This window comes from Pinus tabuliformis, chromosome 1_1, assembly GCF_031772625.1.
Source record: "Pinus tabuliformis cultivar Carrire ecotype Pingquan chromosome 1_1, CPIR1, whole genome shotgun sequence".
NCBI classification, from domain to species: Eukaryota; Viridiplantae; Streptophyta; class Pinopsida; order Pinales; family Pinaceae; genus Pinus; species Pinus tabuliformis.
Genome location: NC_142297.1, coordinates 243,254,286 through 243,272,144, shown reverse-complemented (window position 1 = coordinate 243,272,144; position 17,859 = coordinate 243,254,286).

Genomic DNA, 17,859 nt, shown 5'->3' with positions numbered 1-17,859 from the left:
ACACAAATTTTATCCTGGAAACGAAAAATCGGGAAAACCAATAATATTTTTTCAATATATATTCTTTATAATGTTACAATAAAATGTGTATATGTTGTAGCATTCACAAAGCCCCGATCTATTAATCATGTATTAGAATACAACGATAGTTCCTTTGACTAGATCTACAAAACCATGAACAAAACTAGCATGCACTCAAAAACCACTAAAATGAAAATTGTGTGTCAAAAGTTGTCTTAAACCTTGTGGAGGGGGGCTGACAACCCCTCTTGTGCCCCCTTATGTGTGTGGTGCATATAAATCACACATGTGGTTAGTTTTTCAAAGAATATAACATATACCCAAAATCCTCCCACTCGTTTTCTTTGCATACAAAGGGCCATGAGAGTACATAGTCAACAATCTAGGATTGTAATGCCCATTGATTTCCTACGCCAAGAGAATATCTTAGTGCTCACATTTTTTTAATGCATACATTCTTCGAAGTGTCCACCTTTACTAGCAACACCTTCTTGTCTTCAATCATATCCCTCACAAAGTGATACTAAGCATCAATATGCTTTGTCTTCAAATTATAAACAAGATACTTCTTCAATAAAATTGCACTTTAGCTATCACAATTTATTCTTATAGCTTTCCCTACCAACCCCATACCTAAACACAGTATATGTAACCAAACTCCTTCCTTTCTTGCATGAGTGGATGCAATGTATTTAACTTTTGTAGTTGAAAGTACCACTATAATCCAAATTTCTATCCTAGTTTGCATCAACAAAGTCATGTATGTCCAAAACTCTATTCAACCCTTGTCTTCCTTAGTAACACAATCTATATCTAGCAGTGCCACACAAATACCTAAAAACTCTCTTCACTGATGTCCAATGCTCCCTCCCAAATTTTTACATAAACTCCCACTGCATGTGCAATGTTTGGTCTAGTATGGACCATTACATACATCAAAATTCTAACTGCACTAGCAGATGGAAAATGGGACATGTCCTCCTCCTCTTCCTATGCCTTGGGACATTGAAATGTAGATAAATTTACACCTACATGAATAGGGACCTATACTAGTTTATTTTTTGCATATTAAACCACTGCAATATTGTCTCAAAAAACTATCTTTGATTTAACAAGAGTTTCCACTTTTCCTTATTTATTTTAATTTCCATGTCAAAAATCAAATTTATAGCACCAAGATCGTTCATGTCAAATTTAGATGACAATTGAGTCCACATCTTGGATAATTTACTTATTATTCCAATCAACAACATATCATCTACATATATATAAAATAAATAAGACAACCACCAATTAATTTAAAATGCACACAATCATCCACTTTGCTCCTTTTAAAGCCAAGTCCTTGTATATATGTATCAAAATTTTGATACCACATCCTTGGTGATTTCTTCAACCTATACAATGATTTTTTCAACATGCATACCAACTCTTTCTTACCCTACGTTGCAAAGCCTTTTGGTTTCTTCATGCAAATATATTCTTCCAGATCCCCATATAGGTGTTAGAAAATGATATATTACGGAGAAATGGAACACAAAAACAAACACAAACACAGAGAGACACAAACACAAACACAGAGAAACACAAATGAAAACACAAACAAGAGAGACGAATATATGTGGTTCACCCAACTTTGTCTATGTCCATGGAGAAACAACCAGTCCTTCCTTTTATATTATCCAACAAAATGAAGAGATTCAACCTACAACAAATCCGTTGTAATTCCATCTTTGCTCTCACATAGTCTCCTCTCTCTTTCTCGCTCAGAATCATAATACACAACCGCAATACAATTCCCTCATATAAATCAAGGGTTTCCTTCTAGGGTAAAAAACCCTAAATTAACATAACTTCTACCGCTAGATCATCTTCCTAATGAATGACCCAGATTGACTAAGAAATTACAATATTTTAGAAGATGATTTTTCATCTATTTTTATCCTAGCGGCGATCATATGGGTGGCGTTGCCACCTTGTTAGGAACTGGGGTACAAACATGGATGAATCAAAACCTCTAAGCCGAGTAGATAATCAGGCTCCACACCCAACAATCTCCCACTTGGAGACTGATTATAGCAACTCCATCGTTGCTTTATTTTCTGAACAATGCTTCACTTTGGACCTGGTTGTTTTTCATCTTCATCATCATACTTGAAAACCAATTAAAATTGAGTAGAATCTCAGTTTCTCCCTGGTTACAACTTTTGTTAACATATCTGCAGGATTCTGGCTAGTGTTATCTTTTCCAGCTTCCACTTTCCATCTTCCAATATTGACTGTATGAAATGGTACTTGAGATATATATGTTTAGTCTTGGAATGAAATGCTAAGTTCTTTGTAAGATGAATGGAAGTCTGGTTGTCATTGTATAATTTTCCCATCTCCTACTTCTTACCCAATTCATCCATAAACCTTTGCAAGAAACATACTTTTCTTCCGTTGTTGAAGGTGAAACAACACTTTGCATTTTTGAAGCCCAACTAATGGTTGTTACAACAACAATAAACACATACCCTATGGTTCTCCTCCTGTTATATCTATCACCTGTCATATCTGCATCAACATATCCTTGTGGAGCAATGTTTGAACCACCAAAGCATATTGCTTGAATCGTGGTACCTCTCAAATACTCGAGAATCCATTTCACTGCCATCCAATGTTTTTTTCTTGGATTGTTCATGTACCTACTTACAACTCCTACTCCATGTGCAACATCAAGCCTTGTGCATACCATTGCATAAATTAAGCTTCCAACTGCTAATGCATATGGAACTTTACACATATAATCCATACTTTCCTGAGTTTTGGGACACATCTCTTAGTCTGAAATAGCTAGCCGAAGGTGTACTATCTGGTTTTTCATTCTGCATATTAAATATTTCCAACACTTTTTCTATGTACTCACTCTACGACAATGTTAATTGGAAATTTTTCTTGTCTCTAGTTATTCTCATACAAAGGATTTGTTTTGCAACACCAAATCCCTCATTGCAAATGAATTAGCCAATTTTCCTTTGAGCACATTAATTTCTTGCATGTTAGATCTTGCAACAAGCATGTCATCTACATACAATACCAATATAATATAACTGCCATCATTTTTCTTTTTAAGATAAACATAGTGGTCAGAGTGACATCTAGTATAACTTTGTTCAAACATAAACCTGTCAAATTTTATATACCACTTCCTTGGATCCTGTTTTAAGATATACAAACTCTTCTTCAATTTTCACATTAATTTATCCTTCCCTTTGACCTCATACCCTTGTGGTTGTTGCACATATATTTCTTCCTCTAAATTCCCATGGAGAAAGGTTGTCTTTACATCTAAATACTTAAGATGCAAATCTTTTGTTGCCACTAGACTTAAAATAGTTTTGATTAAGCTCATTTTAACAAGGAGAGAAAAAAATTCATTAAAGTCTATACCTTTCTTTTGTGCAAACCCCTTCGCCACAAGTCTATCCTTACACCTCTATTTACCTCCATCCTCTTCCTTCAACCTATAAACCCATTTATTCCGCAATGTTGTTTTACCTGCAGGAAACTTGGCTAAGTCCCAAGTCTGGTTATGTACCAAGGATTCCATCTCTTCTTTCATGGCTAGCCCCCACTTCTTCTTGATTTCTACATGCATTGCTTCTTCATAACATTTTGGTTCACCAGAATCAATCAACAATACACATTATAATGAAGGAGAGTATTGTTTAGGGGGTCTAATTATCCTGGTAGATCTTCTAACACCACTTTCAGGTGTTTGAGGTGTCCATTGTTGTTGTTGTTGTGGCTATTGATCATTATGATTTTTAGACACCTTTGATTTTTTTGTGATCCCATTAAGCACCGTGTATTCTTTGTTTTCCTTTTTCCGTTTCTTTCCCTGCATTTGATATTTATACAAGACATTTTCATTGAATATGACATCTATATTCCTAATGCTGTTGTGATTTTCATAATCATATAAGTGATAACCAAAATTGTTAACACCATATCCAATAAAGGTACATTTCCTTGATTTTGTCTCAAGCTTTGTTCTATTTTTTTTATTAATGCGGACAAAGGGTTCACAACCGAAAGTATTTATAAAATATTAGTTTACCTTTTTCCCTGTCCATGCCTCCTATGGAACCCACCATCCAAAGAAATTGAAGGCCCTCTATTTATTAGATAAACAACAATATCTACAACATCTGCCCAAAATTGTAAGGGAAATCTTGCATCCAATTTCATGCACCTTGCACACTCCATGATTGTCCTATTCATCCTTTCTAACACACCATTTTCCTGTGGTGTTCCTGGAACTGTCTTCTCTATATGAATTCCATGCTATGAACAATACTTATCAAACTCTTTGCTGCAATATTCCCCTCCATTTTCTGATCTGATACACTTCAACTTATTTCATGTCTCATTCTCAACCAAAGCTTTCAATTTCTTGAAAGCATCAAATACATCAAAGTTATTTCGAATACAATAAATCCATGTTTTCCTAGTTGCAACATCAATAAAAGTAACGTAATAGCGATGGCCATTGAGAGATGATACCTGAGCATGTCCCCATACATCTCTATGCACAAGCTCTAATTTTTTTCTCTTCTTTTCTTTCCCAACTCTGAGAAATCAGACTCTCTTATGTTTTCCATAAACAAAATTCTCACAAAAGTCCAAATCAACATGCTACAAACCTAGAAACAATTTTCTTAAGTGAAGAATATGTATCCCCTTCTCACTAATGTGCCCTAGCCTATGATGCCATAATGTTGTATCTTCTCATGTGGAGGTTAAAACATTAACAAAATTGGAAATACTTGGTAGTTTGAAACATTGGGTTCATAAAACTCTATAACAGGTCATTCCTCCTCTATCCAAAACTTCCAGATTTTCTCTGTAAATGTAGTTACACAACCTTCACCACCTAACTTCTCGTTTGAAACTAGATTTTTTTTCAGATATGGAACACGCCTTACCTCATTTAATAACCATTGGTTTCCATTCTATTGTTTAAAAAAATCCTTATCTATTCCAACGCTTTTAGAGGGTTTATCATCACCCAGACGAACCTATCCAAAATATCCTTGAACATAGTCATGAAAATGTTTCCTATCAGGTGTGGCATGGAATGAGGCCCTTGAATCTACCACCCAGGCATCAATAATATTTTCTAATGAAAGAATCAAAACATCTTGCAACAAATCACCTGCCACATTTGCTTCATGATTATTATCTTGTTGTCCATCTACTTTTACCTTCTGAGATTTGCAATCTTTCTTCATGTGTCATTTCTTCCCGCATTTGCAGCGCACTATCCCTAATCTAGACTTGGATCTGCCTTTCCTTAACTTACTGCGATGTCCTAGCCTCTTTCCTCTTTCCATTTTTCTTTCCCTTGTCTCTACAGTTAAAGCATTACCTGATGTCTCACCCAAGCTTTTCTGTCATATTTCCTCGTTAAGGATAACACCAACACATCATCAAACTTTAAAGTACTAGATCCAGAGATAGAGTTACTAATAACCATAACTAATCCATTCCAAGTTTCTGGAAATGAGCACAAAGATAACATAGCCCTAAATTCATCATCAAAATTTACCCCTACTGAATTTAACTGACTGGTAACCGTGTTCAATTCATTTAAATTATCAACAACAGATCCACCTTTTGACATCTTCGTATTAAATAGACGCTTCATAAGAAATACCTTATTTGAGGCTGAGGCTTTTTCATATAGTTTGGCCAATGCTATCATTAAACTTTTTGTTCTCATTTCCTTTGAAATGTTGAATGCCACAGACGTTGCCAAACACAACCGTATTGTTGCTAGTGTCTTTTTGTCAAGAATATCCCATTCTTCGTTTGTCATACTTGTCGACTTCTTTTATTTTCCACTCAATAATAGGTACAAATATTTCTGATACAGATAATATTCCATATGCATCTTCCACAGATGGTAGTTTTGACCATTAAATTTCTCAACCCTAAACCTACCATCTTCCACCATTCCTCCCACTTGAACCAAAAACCCTTCTTTCTTGCAAGTTTATAAGCCAAATAGACCTTCGAATTTGATACTAGTTGTTAGAAAATTATATAATACAGAGAAATGGAACACATAAAATATTGTGGAAATACAAGCACATAAAACAAGAGAGACATAGATATACGTGGTTCACCCAATTTGGGCTACATCCATGGAGAAACAACCATTTCTTCCTTTTATATTATCCAACAAAGTGAAGAGATACAACCTACATCAAATCCATTGTAATTCCCTCTTCGCTCTCACACAATATCCTCTCTCTTTCTCACTCAGAATCATAATACACAACCACAATACAATTCCCTCATATAAACCAAGGGTTTCCTTCTAGGGAAAAAAACCCTAAATTAACATAACTTCTATCGTCAGATCATTCGCCTAATGAATGACCTAGATTGACTATGAAATTACAATATTTTACAAGGAAAATTTTCATCTATTTTTAGCCTTGCGACGATCATATGGGTGGCGCTGCCTCCCCATTAGGAACAGAGGTCCAACACGGCTGAATCAAAACCTCTAAGTCAAGTAGATAATTAGGCTCCACACCCAACAGTAGGAATGTTGTCTTCACTTCCATTTGTTCTACTTCAAAATCAAGAGTAGAAACAATAGATAAAAAATATATATATATATAGTAGAAGTTATCCTTACAAGATGAGAAAAAAATCTCACCAAAGTAAATTCCCTTCACTTGGGAATAACCCTTTTCTACTAACTGAGCTTTGAATTTTTCCACTTCCCCCTCTACATTAAAATTGTTTTTAAAAAACCATTTGTTGTCAATAGGTTTTCTTCCATCTCACAACTCCACTAGATCCCAAACCTCAATCTCGTCCAAGGCCACCATTTATTCAACCATGACCTTTTTTTCAGAGTTTTCCATCCTTTGTATCTGTCGCCTCTCTAACAATTCTAAGATCATAATCACTAATAAACAAGACAAAGTTTGAACATAAATTAGGTGGGGTATACCTTTCTGGCCTCCTTCATTCCCAAATTGATTTCCGCTACACTGGAGTATGTGCTTCTTATTATTTTAATTTTTTTTCCTTTATAGAGTCTAATTCATCATCCTTTAGTTCAAAATCTATCTTCTTTGGTTCCTTTTCCCTTGGTAGGACTTCCCATTTAATAACATCTTTCACTTCTCTAAATACCACATGTTGACTGGACACAACCTTCTTTGTTTTTGGGTTCCAAAGCTTATAACATTTTAAACCATATTTATAACCAATAAAAATGCACATTTCATATTTTCTATCCAACTTAGTTATGTTTTCCTTTGGAACATGTACATGTGCATTATAGCCAAACACCTTGAGATGTGCGAGAGATGGTTTCTTACTAGTACATAACTAATGTGAAGACTTATCATCCAATGTTGATGAATGTGATCTATTTACCAAGTAACATGATATATCCACTGTCTTTGCCCAATATTTTTGTCCTAACCTAGCACCATTGAGCACGTTCCTTTCTTTTTCCATCATTGCCTTGTTCATCCTTTCTACAAATCCATTTCGTTGAGGTGCGTATGGGGTAGTCTTATGTTGTGCTATACCACACTTCTTACAGAACTCTTCAAATTCCTTCTCGCAAAACTCTCCATTACTACCCTTCCTCAACAACTTTATTTTCTTCTCTATCTGATTCTCAATAAAGCCCTAATTTCTTTAAATTTGTCAAATACTTCAAATTTCTTTCTGAGAAAATATATCCATGTATTCCTCAAGAAGTCATCTTTAATTTAAATGTAGTACACATATTTACCCAATGCTAGAACCGACACATGCCCAAACAAATCACCATGCACTAGTTGTAGTATTTCCTTGGCCCAATCGATGAGCATGAGTATTGCAACAAGAATGTTGCAACTCCTGGGGCTACCAACTTTACTTTATCAACCCAGGGTTTGTACAAACTTGGAGGTGACAGTGTTGTATACACAAGTAAATGTGATGGGTCCGCTCTTTGTCACTACTAAGCTGGCGATAGATCATTAAGGTTTTTCAAACCATACTTCTATTGAGTTAGAAGAAGCTTGATTACAAATGAGGAAAAGAGAAATCTACACTAAGGGAAAGCTTGTCTACTGCAGTAAGGAAAAAGACTGAAATCAAATGCTAAAACACACCATTTTTCTAACTAAATGCTAAGAGGCTTTGCTTCAAAATAATGCTAAGTTAACATGTATGCAATCGTACTATCCTAGGTATGCAAATTGATCTAAAAATGGGGAACTTAGGCTTTTTGTCTAACTTACAAGAACCTCTCCCACTTCCAAAGCTTTAAATATTCCCAAGTCTTATTGATTAACCATTGAGGAATTAAAAATGCTTGAAAATATAGGTGTATGTTGATATTTGTTTTTAACTGATTATGTGCCTTAAATTTTGTTGTTGTGCTGTAACTTGATGTGCTCAAAATGATATATAAATACATATAACAGTAAATAAAGCAGCAAAGACAATGCAGCAATAAAACACACACGGAACAACAATATTAATTTGGAGTTCACCCGAAACTCTTGGGCTACGTCTCTGTGAGCTCTAGTCAACTCAACTAGGCTCTCTGGGATTATGGCAAAGCCCTTTTTTTTCAAGCTCTTGGCTCAACTCCATTGTTTTACACAGAAACAATGGGTTTAGACACCATTTGATCCCTGGCTCTTGAAGCTCTCGGCTTTCTGGCTCTTGGCTCTCGCTCTGGTTCTTGGCTCTGGCTCTGGCTCTTCGAATCTAGCTTCTTTGGCTCTCTACAATGTACAAATCTCTGGCTTTTCACTTGACCTCCAAGTGACTCCCTTTGCTGCTTTGCGCATTCGCTTTTGCTTTCTGCGCTGCTTGTTTTCGTTCCCTCTGCTCAATTGAGCTCTCTCTCTGCTCTCAATTTCCCTAGCTTCTTGCTTTGGCTTAGCTTTTTGCGCTCCTATCTCAGCACTGCTTATTCTCGGTTTCAGCAACAATTCTAACAACCCCCTTCTATCTTTGACATTCATGGCTTTTAAGCCAACTGGCGTTGTCCGCACATTTCCTCTTCTTGGGCTCTCTAGTTCCTAGCCTTGGTCCGCTCAAATCCCCTCTCTGAGCGTTATCAATCATTGCTAAACGCTTTCAGGGATGGTAGCCACCTATGCTATAACGGAAAGGACCAACGGTGCCCTTGAAATCCCAAAGATGGTCGTTCTCGGCTTACACAGGAAAATACACAGAAGGCCTGTAAAAATCTGCCAAAGTGCGTCTATCGGACTTAAAAAATTATGAAATCTGCCTTATTTTCCATTTGGTCTACCTGAAATTGCTATCGCAAGTTGAAATGCCCATGTTTGATGGTTTCCCCTTGGTATTTTAAAAATACATTAAAATATTGAAAAATCTTGTACAATGGCTTTTAGACAAACTTGAAATATTATGTATTGGCATTTACAAAACCCTTTCAGGTCCGATTTCATTGCATCGCATATATCGCGTGGGTCCGGGGTAAGTCATATGGCGTGGCCTATGCCGACGCGATCCGCCAATGTTGATATCAGCGATCGTGGTATCGCTTGGCCCGGGGTCCCGCCTCTGCCTCGTGGCATCGCCGATTTCAGCGATTGGCGATATCGCATATCGCAATATCGCATCGCCCAGGACCTTTGCCTTGGGTATACACTGCCTGCCTCCGATCCGACCCGCCGATCCGATCATCAGAGGTCGCTGATCAGGGGTGCCTTCCGCTTGACCTTAAGTCCTCTTTGCCTCATGCGATGCGATTTTCCCTTATAAGGCCTTTTAGACCCTTTTTTTAGAGGTTTTTGCCTCTTTTCCCAAAGAACAAAGGGCATCTTCCTTTAGAGATAACTTCTGCATCCTAAGTCCATTTTTGCCCATTCAAGATAGCAGATTCAGAATGAGACAATCTATGCAATGGGGCTAGTTCCAGGAACTTCCTTGGACTTTCATTTTTCCTCTGTGAGGAACACCTCGACTTAGGAATCTATTGAAAATCCATTTTGGATCACACCTTCCCACTAAAAGAAATTTTGGTCTCCAAAAGACTGATATACTGATCTAAATAGTAAATGAGAGTGACTCACCCTCTTCTTTCAACCTCCCTACACTTGCCTTGCATAGTGCCTCTGAACCAAAGTTTCTGACCACCTCCCTTCTTGGATGGGCTGGTCTTCCTGGGAAGAGCCGCCTTCTTCTTTGCCTTCCTACAAAACTCCTGCTTAGATGGTTACAGAAGGTAGTTTGAAATTCTCTGCCTTGAACATTGATCCAAGGTGGCTCAAAAAAATGTGAAGTGCATCTGCTCCACAAAACTTTCATTTGTACCTATTTAAGAAACTGTGAACAACAACTTTTAACAACGGAAATACAGACAACAATGGATGGCCTAAACTCCTGCTGCAACAAAAGAAACAGATTTCACATCTGGTGAACACCTCCATGCCTTACATCTGCATACAAATGATGGACTAGACAATGAGCCCACAAAACATGCCTTTAAAACAAATTCCCCTTCAAGTCAAGCATGTAGAAAAAGACCATTAGGTCTCTTTTCAAAAGATGAAAATTTCATCACTATCTCCATCTTGGAGACCAAGTCAACTTTTCTCAAGTCAACATTACATGCATGTTCATATCAAAGCAATCAACCCTTCAAGTTAGTTACATACATATTCAAATACGAGGAAAAAATAAACATCCCTGTGTTCATGCACATCATGCTTATGCATGCATTTCATCCTACTACTTTCACTTAAGTACACTGTACTTTCGAAGCTGAAATGAAATATAATGTTGCAGCAACAAAGTGAGTCCCCTACTTAACCTTTTTCCATTCACCATCTTGGTAGAAACCTACAACTTGCATCTCATCAACAAGAAATGCAAATAGATGCATTAATAGACATGCAATCCTTAATTGGAAAAGAACCTTAAACATTTCTTACCAATCCAGTTCAAAGGTATTTCTTTTGTCTGTACATTAGCATAACATGTTAATCATTCTGAAGCACATCATCCATGGAAACTTCCTTTCCATTTCTGCCATCTTTTCTTTCCACTTTCTTCAACTTTTGTGGAAGCATCGTTGGATTCAAAGTCCAACATTTTGCAGCAAGATGCCCTTCCTTATGGCAGTAAGTGCAACACATGTGCATCCTCTTGACAACATGATTTTCCTTGTCCAATTGACCTTTGGCTCTTTGCTTCTTTTCCTTCAAAAGTTTCCTGTATGTGGCCATTCTCTTCCAACATCTAGAAACATGATGGTTATCCAAACCACAAAAGGAACATGCAATTCTTTTCCCATGCTTATGTGGAATTTACCATGCTTTGCAAAGTCAAAAGGAATATGTTTAAAACCAGATTTATACCTGCCTCTTTCACATTTATTTCCTTCATGAGGAGGTGAAGCAAATGAAGACGTGGCTCCCTTTGGTACACCATCAATCTCTTCAAAGTTGTTAGAGTTTCCACAACTCTTTGGTTCAAGTGTGTGCTTCTGAACACCTGCATCCTGCAAGTGATGTTTCAAGCTATTGCATTCCTCCTGAACACAATCCTCACACTCTGCAATGCAACCCCTTCTTGGATTTGTTTCAATGGCCTTCATGGCAACTTTGGAACTGTCTCCATAAGACTGTCCACAGCCAAGGCCCAAATACCTAGGCCTTTCCTCAACCATTATTGGTTCAACAATACCTTGTGCATACTTTCCCAAGTCCTTTCCTTCATAGCCCATCTTGGACATTAGCTTGGAACCTATGCCTCTAGTATGTTTTTCAAAAGAACCAATATAAGCATTCTTAGAAGAATTTGAAGACAAACTGGAATGCTTTACCTATTCTTCAAGATGATACTTGATTAAGGCTTCTTTTGCAACAAAGAGTTGTGAATCCAACTCATGCATCCTCTTCAGGTTCATATTTGCAATATGAAGTTGCCTCTCCATTTCCTGCAATTTTTCAGAAAGCATCTACTTCTCTTCCTCCACGAAATTCAACTGCTCTCTAAGTATGCTGCTCTTCCATCCATCCTCATACATTTCTCTCACCTTCCCCATCATAATGAACAAGTCTTGCTTTATGTCTTCATCAAAGAGTCTTGTGGTGAAAGAGGAATTTGAGGATACACTTGTAGAAGTTGTCATTATGCCAATGAACAAAGAACTTCAAACAAGATTAATAAAGAGCTTATTTCAGCAACCTTTTGCAACAAACCTCTTGTGCTTCAAGGATTTCCTTGAGGTCCTTTGGGATAGAAGAATGCCTTCAACCCTTCTTCCTATTTGTCCTTCCTGGACTGAGCTATCAATATCTTTCCTTCCACCTCTGCAAACTCAAACAATAGTCAGTTTGCAAAACAAGCTTACAATCAGCCTCTTATTGTTCAAACACCTTTTAGACAAGCAGTTTTTGCTTTGTCAATTAAGCAATATAATCTTCTTTGAAGGTGGGGTTAACCAAACTTAAGCTTTGATACCACCTGATCTGAAAATGGGGCACTTAGGCTTCTTGTCTAACTTACAAGAACCTCTCCCAATTCCAAAACTTTAAATATTCCCAAATCTTATTGATTAACCAATGTGGAATTAAAAATGCTTGAAAATATAAGTGTATGTTGATATTTGTTTTTAACTGATTATGTGCCTTAAATTCTGTTGTTGTGTTGTAAGTTGATGTGCTCAAACTGATATATAAATACATATAACAGTAAATAAAGCTGCAGAGACAATACAACAATAAAACACACACAGAACAAAAATATTAATTTGGAGTTCACCCAGCTCTAGTCAACTCAACTAGGCTCTCTGGGATTATGGAAAAGTCATTTTTTTTTTCAATCTCTTGGCTCGACTCCACTATTTTACACAGAAACAATGGGTTTAGACACCCTTTTATCCCTGGCCCTTGAAGCCCTCGGCTTTCTGGCTCTCAGCTCTCGCTCTGGTTCTTGGCTCTGGCCTTGGCTCTGGCTCTTCGGCTCTGGCTTCTTTGGCTCTCTACAATGTACAACTCTTTGGCTTTTCACTTGACCTCCAAGTGACTCTCTTGGCTGCTCTGCGCATTCGCTTTTGCTTTCTGCACTGCTTGTTTCCGTTCCCTCTGCTCAATTGAGCTCTCTTTCTGCTCTCAATTTCCCTATCTTCCTGCTTTGGCTTAGCTTTTTGCGCTCCTGTCTCAGCGCTGCTTATTCTTTTTTCAGCAACAATTCTAACAACCCCCTTCTGTCTTTGACATTCATGGCTTTTAAGCCAACTAGCGTTATCCGTTCGTTTCCTCTTCTCGGGCTCTCTAGCTCCCGGCCTTGGTCTCCTCAAATCCCCTCTCTGAGCGTTAGCAATCATTGCTAAACGCTTTCAGGGATGGTGGCCACCTGTGCTGTAATGGAAAGGACTAGCGGTGCCCTTGAAATCCCAAAGATGGTCGTTCTTGGCTTACACAGGAAAATACACAAAAAGCCTGTAAAAATCCACCTAAGCGCATCTATCAGACTTCAAAAATTATGAACTCTGCCTTATTTTCCATCGGGTCCGCCTGAAATCACTATCACAAGTCTCAATGCCCATGTTTCATGGTTTCCCCTTGGTATTTTAAAAATACATTAAAATATTGAAAAATCCTGTAAAATGGCTTTTAGACGGACTTGAAATATTATGTATTGGCATTTACAAAACCCTTTCGGGTTTGTTTTCATCGCATCGCATATATCGCATGGGCCCGGGGTAAGTCATATGGCGTGGCCTATACCGACGTGATTCGCCGACGTCGATATCAGCGATCGCGGTATCGCTTGGCCTGGGGTCTTGCCTCTGCCTTGTGGCATCGCCGATTTTGGCGATCAACGATATCGCTATCGCCATATCGCATCGCCTGGGACCTTTGCCTTGGGTATACACCGCCTGCCTTCGATCTGACCCGCCGATCCGATCATCGGAGGTCGCTAATCGGGGGTACCTTCCACCCGATCTTAAGTCCTCTTTGTCTCATGCGATGCGATTTCCCCTTATAAGGCCTTTTAGGCCCTTTTTTAAAGGGTTTTTGCCTCTTTTCCCAAAGAACAAAGGGCATCTTCCTTGAGTGATAACTTCTGCATCTTAAGTCCATTTTTTCCCATTCAAATTGCAGCAGATTCAGAATGAGATGATCTCTGCAATGGGGATAGTTCCAGGAAATTCCTTGGACTTTCATTTTTCCTCTGTGAGGAACACCTTGACTTAGGAATCTATCCAAAATCCATTTTGGATCACAAATTGAAACATCAAACATTCTATTGTTGTGCATGTAAATGAATAAAATAACTTTGTTTCTCTTCTTGTCTTTTTTCATGAGAAAGTGTGAAAGCTAACTTCTTTCATTAATGTGGCAGGTGGCTTAGGGATGACGGTGAATGGTTAGAAGGCTTGGGAGACAAGTATGGGTCCTTTTCTAGCTTCCTAGGGAATTTTCCACAATTCGGCCTCAAAACAGGCCACTATAGGTCAACCTACAAGATGTCCTAAATTCCTACAGGAACCCCTGTATTCCTACAAGATACATCCGAGAGAAAAAGGAGGGATGTTGAAGGTGATGGAAGGCTTAGGGAAGGTGGTTGGTGGATGGAATGAGGCTAGGGAGTGCCCAGGACCACTTCATAACTCAAAACCAGAGTTGGGAGATGGTTGGATTTGGTCAACAAGATTGGAGAAGTATTCTTGTGAAATGATGAAGTTGGTGAGGGTTTTAGTGAAAGAAAGGAATGATCATGGATGGATGGATTTGGGATGAGGTTGTTGATCATGAAATCTCTATTTACTACCAAAACTCCTGCATTGCATCAACTATTGACATTTATCCATAAATCATGTAAACAAGAAGGATTTTAATTAACTAAGGAAAACAGAATTTCATGAGCTAGATGCCTATTTCATGCATGAGGAAACCTTGCAAAATAATATGAAACCTTGATGATATCTAATGTAAGACTGAAGATAGAATATATTATAACTAAATCCTATTCTTTCAAACTGATCAAATAATGGCCTAAGTACAGAAAGCCCTAAATTCCATGAGAAACTAGAATTCTGTCTTTTTGGGGTTGCATAGTGGCTCTTTCCTCAAAACATGATCCCTGAAGGAAGGAGTGAGGCCAAGTCCACCTATTGACAGCTTTGTGATGTTCTTTTATCTCTTCTAATCTACGGCTGAAGTAAATCACAAATGAAAGAAAACTAATCAAATATACAAATACTTGCAGTGAAATAATTCTAAAGACAATTCAACCATTAATCTATGAAATTGACTAAGAATACAAATACAAGAAGAGGAGCCTTTGTTGCTAGGGTTGGGCCCTAACCTAATAGCTTTAGCCCTTTGAATCAACTCAGTGTTGGATCAAGGAAATACTCATTCTCATTATCAAAATAGAAAATTACATAACATTGTCTTCCATAAGTCTTGAACTTGAAAATGGCTAGTGTTTTTACAGAAAAAAAATTGAATCCTAATGAGGCTCTAGGCCTTCTCATTTATACAATGAAGTCTCCAACGACTTCCTTAAATCTAGGGAGGCTCAGCTCCCAAACTTGAGATAAACTAGCTCTTTGACTTTCACTTGCTCGATTGCCTTTTGATCTCCATGACTTGGCTGCTTGTACTCCGAGCTGGTGTGATTGATGGAAGAGTACTCAAATGAGTGAGGAGTAAACGAGGAGGATCTACGTCCTACAATCTCTCCCCCTTGTCTCATTCTAGTTTCAGCCCTTAATTAGCCAAATTTCCATGATTTTCTCTCAAAAACCTACAATCAATGCATATTAGTCCACTAGGCATAATATCTCACTTTGACTCACCTCATTAAACCAAATACAGTCAAAACATGTAATAAATTATGAGAAGAGTTGATTTGAATAAGCTAGGAGGTGGATTAAGTTCCATAAATTACCCAATGATGAGGTTCATCATCACCCCCCTACTAAAAGTGTTGCTCATCCTCTGAGCAACTCAATCAGTTTCCATGTCCTTCATTGCTCTAGTGGCCTCCCTAACATCCCATGCTTTTGTTGTAGTTTCCTATTCTTGTGCATAGAATCCTACCTTCCTTTCTATATTCTCCCACTTCTTTCTTTCTTCCACTTCCTTCCTTCCTTCCAACATTCCTAAGAGCAGTGGTGGATTGAGTCTCAAGCCAATCCAATTGACTTCGAGTCTTTGGAGATCTTGCTTGTACATGGGTGTCATGTTCAGTGCTTCTCTCATTCTCTAAGGAGAATGGTACTCTCTGATTTTCAAGCTGCAGGGCAGAGTGTTCCATATCCTTTGGAAAGCTTACATGTTGTCATCCCCTAACAGCCTAAACATGTCCTCAAAGTGTGTGATTGCCTCTTATTGGGCAGCAAGGTACCTAGGTGCAAGTTGGGGGTCATTTGCAATCAAGTTATGGGTGATGATTGATTACAACCATTGGATTTGATTTCTCATCTCTTATCATGAGATGTTTTGTTTCTTCCCTTGCGATTATTTTCTTCATTTCCGCAACCCTTGCTTCCTCATGGTTCATCCATGATGCCAAATACATCAAGTGTAAGTCCCCTAGTTTTGAATTAGGGTCCCACACATTCAGATCTATCAAGGCTAAGTTATGTAGGTAGAACTCAGGCATTTTAGCCCTATCCTCCAACATGCTTTGATCACAAAGATCAATAAATTGTCTATAATCCTGGAATGGCATAGTGTCTCTCTGTGCTAAAGTCTTGATTTGGAACTGCAGCCACTATTCCCTAAGATACAATTCATAGGACTTAGTTGGCATCTTGCACTGGATTGCCTCTAAGGATAGACTGGCCATGGATGCCAATTGGTTCTCTCTCTCTTGTATCTGTACTCTAATTAACCATGCATTTTCTTCCTCCAACTGAGCTTTCAGCATTGCCTCTCTGTTCCTGAGGCTGCTCATTTCTCTACCCATCTCTACTTTCTCCTCCATGTGACCTATCTCCTCCACTCCTTTGGATTTGGAAATTTGCATCCATCTATGTGTTCTTTCCCTTTCTTTCTCAAGCTCAAAGAATAATGGGATGGAAAATTTCTGTGGAATGACCCTACCCCCTTCAATGAACCTATAGTAGGAGTCAAGGTTAGGTTGAGGACTAGGTTCCCTCATCTCTGGATCCTCCTTTTTTGTTTCTTGCTGCATACTCCCTTCTTTGTCCAATTTCTGAGTTTCCTGTAGGTTTAGCAGAGTTTCATGTAAGTCCTTCTGTGTATCTTATAGGAGGCCTTTTCCTTTGGATGAGGCAGATCTAGTGACAGACCTCCTAACATAAGTGATAGGAGACTTGGGAGAGTCTTGTCCTGATGATCCTTCTCCTTGATTTTTCATAAGAGGAGCTATATTTTCCTGCTATTTGGGTGAGTCTTTAATTACAATAGGGACCTTGGTGGGATTTTGAGGTTTTCCTTGCCTTATTCTTGTACTTTTTCTTGTCTTAAAGTACAATGGAGTTTGTTTCTGTCAATTCCCTTTTTGTTTGATAGGGGTAATAAGGGCAGTAAGGGCAGTTGTTGCCTCTTTCTCAGTGGGTTCTGGGGATACCCTGGGTGATTCCTCCCCTTTTTCATTTCCATTTCCACTCTTGTCTTTCTCCTCCTCTTCTCCCTCTAGTTCCTCACTTTGTTCATCAGTTTCCTCCTATGCATCTTCTTTTGTCTCTTCACCCCTTTCCTTCTCCTTTTCTTCCTCTTATTTCTCATATATTTCCTCTTCATCCTTCTCTGTTTCTTCATCATCCCTTTAACTGGTAGTGGGTACTTTCTCATACTCAAG